This window comes from Elephantulus edwardii, unplaced genomic scaffold, assembly GCF_000299155.1.
Source record: "Elephantulus edwardii isolate Elephantulus edwardi_28Jun2011 unplaced genomic scaffold, EleEdw1.0 scaffold00172, whole genome shotgun sequence".
In the NCBI taxonomy this organism is placed as follows: Eukaryota; Metazoa; Chordata; class Mammalia; order Macroscelidea; family Macroscelididae; genus Elephantulus; species Elephantulus edwardii.
Window position 1 is genome coordinate 3,923,181 of NW_006399922.1, and position 8,016 is coordinate 3,931,196.

Here is an 8,016-nt window from a genome sequence, read left to right on the forward strand (position 1 = left end):
CCTGGGGTACGCCCTTCCCAATTTTGAACCATGCAGTGTTACCCTGCTCTGTTCTGACGACTGCCTCCTGGTCCATGTACAGGTTTCGCATTAGAGTTATCAAGTGTTCTGGGATTCCCATTCTTCTTAGAGTCAGCCACAGTTTGTTATGATCCACACAGTCAAACGCCTTTGCATAGTCAATGAAACACAGATATACATTCCTCTGGAAGACCAAAATGAATGTCAGAAGAGACTGAAAATTGCACTGAAGTGCAGAGAAACTAAAGCAGAAGGAAGAATTCAAGATACTAAAGAATTGAATAGAAGATTTCAAAAGGCAGCATGGGACGAAAAAGTAAAATATTATAATGAAATATGCAAGGAGTTGGAGTCAGAAAATCAAAAGAGCCAAACTCGCTCATCATTTCTTAAGCTCAAGGAACTGAAGAACAGAATCAAACCTCAAGTTGCTATAATCAAGGATGCTTTAGGCAGAATATTAAATGATCCAGGAAGTATTAAAAGAAGATGGGAAGAATATACTGAGTCATTGTATTGGAAGGAATTGGCAGATACAGGAGAATTTCATGAAACAACATATGAGCAAGAGCCTATGGTGATGAAGGAAGAAGTTCAGGCTGCTTTGAAGGAAATAGCAAAAAAAAGCCCCCAGGAATAGATGGTATATCAATTAACATATTTCTGCTAACGGATGCTGCCCTGGACGTGCTCACCAAGTTGTGCCAAGAAATCTGAAGAACAACCACTTGGCCAACTGATTGGAAGAGATCTGTATTTGTTCCCATTCCAAAGAAGGGTGACCCAACAGAGTGTGGAAACTACAGAACAATCTCACTGATTTCACATGCAAGCAAGATGCTACTGAAGATTATCCAAAAACGACTGAACAGCACATCAGCAGAGAACTGCCAGAAGTCCAGGCTGGGTTTAGAAGGTGTCGTGGTACTAGGGATATTATAGCTGTGTTTCATTGACTATATCTCTTTTATTATACTGATTTATTCTTAAAATTCAAATACTTTGTTTTTGAGAACAGATTCTTCCAATTTCTCTTACCCCTATCAAATTACACAATCCCATGATTCTTATTCCTCTGTTTCCACCCTCCTCCCCACTTATCAAATTGCAAAACCCCATGATTTTTATACCTCTGCTTCTAACCTCCTCCCCCTTGGATCCTCATAGTTTTTCTACAATAATGGTTTTGTACCGTATTTGTCCTCATGTGACTGAGTTAGTTCACTCAGCATAAAGCTCTCCGGTCCCTCCAAAGTTAGGTAATAATTTACAAAATAATTGCTTCTGTGAACTGTGTAGTATTCCGTTGTATGAATGTACCATAATTGTCCAATCCATTCAATTGTGCTTGGACATCTGTGCTATTTCCATGTTTTTAGGATGGCAAATAACACTGCTATAAATATTGATGTACTGGTATGAATATTGATGTACAAGTCTCTGTTTGAGCCTCAGTTCTCATTTTCTTGGGGTATATTACAAGCAGTGAGATAGCTGGGTCATGTAGAATTTCTATGTTCAACTTTTTGAGGAAGCATTAAACTGTCTTCCAGAGTGGTTCCATTTTACAATTTGACCAACAATGTGGAAGAGTTCTTATCTCACCACATCCTCTCCAACATTTATTACTTGCTGCCTTGTTAAAATTTGCCACTGCAACTGGAGTGAGATGATACTTTATTCTGGTTCTGATTTGCATCTCTCTTATTGTCAGCGATTTTTCCATGTGTCTGTTTGCCGTTTAAATATCTTCCTCTGTAAAAATGTCTTTTGCCCATTTTGTAATTGCGTTATCAGTCTTCTTCTTGTGGAGACCAGGAGTATTCTGTAAACTTTCTTTGTGAGACTCTTGTCTGAGATGATATTACCAAATGTTTTTTTCCCAGTCAGTAGGTTCCTCTCCCCCCACTGTGCTGGAAAAGTTTTTGATCCACAAACAGATTTAATCTTTAAAAAGTCCCAGTCATCAATTTTATCCTCTTCAGATTGTTCTTTTCTGGCTGTATTTGGCAGTGTCTTTTTACATTGGACTACCACTTCTATACTAGATTCCAGTTTGTCTCTTATGAACGTTATGGTTTTGTGCTTTATCACCAGGTCTCTAATTTACATTGATTATGGTGTATGGTGTGAGATGTGGATTCGGTTTCAGCTTCCTGCATGTGGAAGTCCAGTTTTGCCAGTATAATTTTTGAGGAGGATGTTATTTTCCTATTTGATAGCTTTGATTTCTTTGTTGAGTATCAGTTGGCCATAGATAGCTGGGTCTATTTCTGGGTTTTGCAGCTCAACATGCTACCTGAGAGAACTGAGAAAAATATTTCCCCTGCTTGTGGCTCTGTGTTTCAACTTTTGTTGTTCTGTTTGGCCCCTGGGATAGACCTGTAGCTGCTGAGGCAAGGATCCCCAAATGGAAGAGTCTAGACCCAGAGAATTTACATCTCCTCATAAGCACCTCAAAGAGCTCACTCTGGGTGGCAGTGTCTCACTTCTTGTTCTTTCTTTCCTGAAGCTTAATGTCTTCTTTTGTCTCTGGAGTGGCATGAGATCAGGACCATCAATTTATGCAGTTTGTATGAAAGGGATCTCAAGTCATCCCTTCCTCTTGCAGAAAGTAATAAAGTCTTTCTCTTGCTTGTGGCCTTACCATGCTTTCCTGTCCAAAAAGACTGGAACTCTTATTCTCTGCTGGTGGGAAGGTAAAATGGCACAATCACTTTCACAAAAAAAGTTGGAAATAGAAATACCATTTGACCAAGCAATTCCACTTTTGGGACTATAACTTAAGGAAACTAGAGCTACAACACAAAGAGACGTATGCACATCCATGTTTATTGCAACATTATGCACAATAGCAAAGAGATGGAGGTAACTCAAATGCCCATCAGTAAATGAATGTATAGAAAAACTATGGTATATCCACATAATGGAATACTACACAGCATTGAAAAACAATAAAAAAAAGTAAAACATTACGCAACGTGGGGGAACTTGAGGACATTATGCTAAGTGAAATATCTCAGTCGCAAAACGATAAATACTGCATACTACTGTTGTTATAAAATAGGGCAGATTTGGAGCATTGGACAGGGTATGGGAAAAGAGTTGTTAGATAATGAACACTCTATTAGAACAGATGAGAGGAAGAACTGTTTGAAAGGAATATGTGATTGTGCATTATATATATTATATGTATGAGAATAATCTGGAAGAATAATCTGGTGTATTGTAGGGTGGGGTGAGGGAGGGGAAGGGAAAGGGGAGAGAAAATGTGCAAAATTAATAAATAAAAAATTTTTTAAAAAGAAGAAAAATAAGAGACTAAACTAAAAGCTGGAAAATCAGTTAGGTAGTATCATATGACAACATCAGAGAGTCTGATTTAATAAAAGCAAATGACTTTTTTTTGAGGAATGGAGATAGTTTTGATGGCAGACAAGGTGAAAATTGCTGTTCTATTGAATCACAATGCAAGATACTCTTTCTGGTTTTTTTAGTAAAGAGAATTGTTATTTAATAGGTATTAAATAGGATATACTTGTCACTGAGCATTTTAAAAGTCCTTTGGCTCCGGAATCATGTAAGTAAATTACTTACTCTAAATAATGAAATTTGGAAAAAAAAAATCCCTACAAATGGTGACTTTACACATTAGACTGACTACATCTGAGGAAAGAATTGTTGTAGAAGCTCAGTATTAGGAGAAGATCCAGACAAGGTACTAATTGTGGAAAAGACCATCAGTTACTCATGTGCAAGTTTAAATTAAAGCTGATGAAGATTAAACCAAATCCATAAGAAGGAAAATATGACCTTGAATCTATTCCACCTGAATAAAAAAAATCATCTTAAAACCCTTGATCTCCAATGATCAAAGATCATGGAATGAAATCAAGGATATCATCTATGAAGAGAGTAAAAAGTCTTTACAAAGATAGAAGATAAAGAAAAAAACAAAATGTATGTCAGAATACACTATGAAAATTACATTAAGGGAGTTCTGGTGGCCTAGTGGCAAGATGCTGTACTGCAATCCTAGAGGTACGCGGTTCAAATCCACCAGATACTCTGCTGGAGAAGGAGGGGGCAATCTCATCCTGTACCAGTCAGATCTGATTTGACGGTACACGTAAAAATAATACAATAAAAAATTTAAAAAATCTTAAAAAAGGAAAATTACATTAGAGCATAGAGAATCCAAAATAAAGGGAAGAGATGCTGAAGAAAGAAGGCTGAACAGAAGATTACAAAAGACAGCTTGAGAAGACAAAGCAAAGTATTATAACAAAATGTGCTAAAACTTAGAGTCAGAGAATAAAAAGTGAAGAACTTGCTCAGCATTTATCAAGCTAAAATAACTAAAACAAATTCAAGCCTCGAGTTGCAGCTGAAAATGCTATGGACAAAATCTTGAATGATCCAGGAAGCATGGTAGGGGTGCAATCACAGAGGGGATAAAGGAAATGGGAAAGATCAGGTGGAGACCTGAAAAGGTAGGGTAATGGTGGGTATAGTCCACTGGTGATTAACTTTATAAAAACAGTGAGTGGGAATGATTGTATGAAACACAATGTGAATAAAGAATAATGTGAAACACAATGTATATAAACTTTGTAAGGAAACCAATACAAAATATATTTTAAAAAAAGAAGAGGAAAATAATACACAGAGTTTCTGCTTACCTCTATCATTCTTTAAATTTGAGAAAGAAGAAACTGGATTCTCTGACTTGGGAGAACATTTGTCTAAAGCTCTCTGGTTATGGTCTAGTCTATCTAAACTGTCATGAGTATGCCATCCACAATTTACATTGAAGTTATAGCTCTTGGTACAGGTGTTGAGAAACAGTGTCTTTGAAAACATTGTCAGATATCATGATTTAATATGCAAATAGGTTGGATTTAAATTCTGTGTTGTCCTATAAAGAAGGGTAGACAAGGAAACACATACATTGAGAAGACACAGGGTAGGTAATGGCATTTTGAGTTTGTTTTGTATGTTGCATGTGTTTACTGGAGCTATGGTGGTCTAGTGGCAAGAAGATGTGCTGCAATCCCAAAGACACAAATTTTGAGGCCACCAGTTGCTCAATGACAGAAAAATAGGCAATCTCCCAAGAGATTACTTGCCTCTGAAAAATCCACCGGTGGGTCAGCTATGGGTTGATTCTGACTCAATGGTACACAACAACATGTTTATTGAATGATCATTACCTGCCATTCTACAGTGACAATAAATATAAACAGAAAGGGTTGAAAAAGGTAACTACTACATTAAGCAGGTTGATGTAAAAGAGATTAGAGGTGAACTGAATCCTTTAGATCCTGAATTGAGCTAGAACTGGGTTCTAGTTAATTAAAAGCAAGTGCAAAACTCATGAGGTGAGATGACTGGAGGGACAGAGAGAAAACCAGAGGGAATTTCAAAAGGCCAGTGGGTGAGGGAGAGAGTAAAAGAAAGAAAGAAAGAAAAAAATTGATAGATCAGGGAAGACTAAATCATAAAGAACATTGCGGGCCAATGTAAGGTGTATACTACTAACTTGTTTCCTAGGGTTGCAATAAAAATTATGACAACTTAAGTATTTAAGATATGAAAGAACAATTTAAGACAAGTAAAATGAAAAACAAACAAAACCAACCAAACAAACAAACAAAAAAACCAACCCAACAACAAAATACCAAAACAATAGAATGACTTTCAGTTGTAGAGCCTGAAGTCTGAATTCAAAGTGACAGCAAAGTCACATACCCTACGAAGGTTTTAGGGAAAGACTCCTTCTTGTCTCTTTCAACTTTTGGAAGCCCTGAGTATTCTTTGGCTCTGATGGGCAGTGGGAAAAATCATATGGCCACACAATTTGATAGATGGAAAGAGGGGTAGATAAGGGAAATAGGAAAGATCTGCCAAAAGAGGGCCATGGTGGCATAGTTCAGTATTGATTAATTTTTTAAATATAATGAATGGGAATGATTGTATGAAACACAATGTGAATGAAGGATGGTGTAAAACACAATGTATACAGACTTTGTAAGCAAACCAATATAAAATAAATTCTTTTAAAAAAGAATACTTTGAAATGTACATTATTACTTTAATTTGGAGAAGAGGAAAAAGAGTCCTAGAATATTTAAGCTTTATTATAAGCAAAAATTTGCTATCAATTTTAACTCAACAAATTAAAATAGTAAAAACAAACAAACAAAAACTCCCAAAACAATGTCTGCTTTTGTCTTTATAGAGTCATTCTTCTTGTGTGTTTATCTGTAATCTTTGTCTCTTTTCAAAGGATACTAGTTGTGTTGGGATAAAGTCCACTTTATTCCGGTATGACCTAATATTCATTAATTAAATTAATAATGAGTCTATTGCCAAACAATTCACATTCACAGGTATTGTGGGTTAACATGTCAACACACTTTTGGAGGTCACAATTTAATCCATGCTTAAGTAGATGGGACTCCTCAAAAGAAGTTCCTCATAAGGAAGAAGTTTCCAGATGAGCAGCCTTTCTGGGAGAAACTGCTTCACATGTGTGCCTTATCTTGAATAAATGGTAAATACAGAAGGTGCTTCTGTATCCACATGCCCTCTAAACAGTCTCCATGTTGTTTTCATTTTGTGTTCTGATGTAATTATCTTCTATACCATGATATATAGTCTCTATGCGTGTAGTTGATGAGCTCTCTTTATTGCTTTAGTGGCCATAATAGTGATGCCCACTTCTTACAGATATTGTGTGGATTACAGGAGATAATGAAAGAACACACTTGGTAAATGTGCCTCATGATTATTTTGGGTTTTAAGAATTTTAGTTATTTATATTTATAAGAAAGCTCAGGTTGACTAGTTGTAAGAAGTTGCACTGTCAACCTGAAAGTGCACAATTCAAATCCACCAAGTGCTTCACAGGAGAAAGATGAGCAATTTCCTCCTGCCTCTGAAAACCTGCCAGAAGGTGAGCTATGGATCAGTTCTGATTAAACAGTACACAAAACCAGTGTATTTTAAATTGCTTTTTAACACTTTGGAGAGATCTTTCACTGCCAATTTCCCAATGTAACAAATCTCTAGATTTCTTGGTTGTTGTTAGCATGGGTGTTGATTGTGGATACAAGTAAAAGTAACTCCCTGACAGCTTCAACATTTTCTGTATTATGCTGTTGCCAGAGGCCAGGTTTTTTTCTTTTATTTTTTCCACTTTTTTAAATTGGTTTCCTTACAAAGTTAATATACATTGTGCTTCACACTATTTTTCATTCACATTGTGTTTCATACAATCATTCTCATGTATTATGTTTTAAAAATTAATTACCATTGGACCTTGCCCATCATTACCTTGTCTTTTCATCCAGTACCATCCCATTTATTTCCCCCCACTCATCAAACTGTGCAACTCTGCGGTTTTGTCCCTCTGTTCACCGCCTGCTCCACCACCCCCTTGAGTTATCACAGATGTCTTAATAGTTATCCTTCTATTTTTATAATAGTAGTCTTATGAACTCTCATACACTATTGGTCCAATTATAAAATGGTGCAACCACTCTGGAAGACTGTTTTGTGTTTCCTCAAAAGTTGAACATAAAAACTCCATATACCCAAGGAAATTTGGACTGAGACACAAATGACACCAAAGTTCTTATCAGCATCAATCACCATCAGAAAAACATGGGGACAGCCCAAATGTCCAAACAGAACCAAATGGATTGAGAAATTGTGGTACATTCACACAGTGGAATTCTATGTAGCACTTAGGAACAAAGATTTGGAAAAAAACAATGAAACTGGGAGAGTGTGTAGAGCATTATGCTGAGTGAACTAATGAAGTCTCATAAGAACAAAAACAGTATTTTTAATAGCATTATTTGTATTAAACATTTAAGACAAACCATTAATGACCTGATAACTATTTGCAAAGGAATACATTGAGGTCGTATTACTATTTTTAAACCCCTGAGTTATTTAAGAGTAAAAAGAATATTTTGATTATTTAGA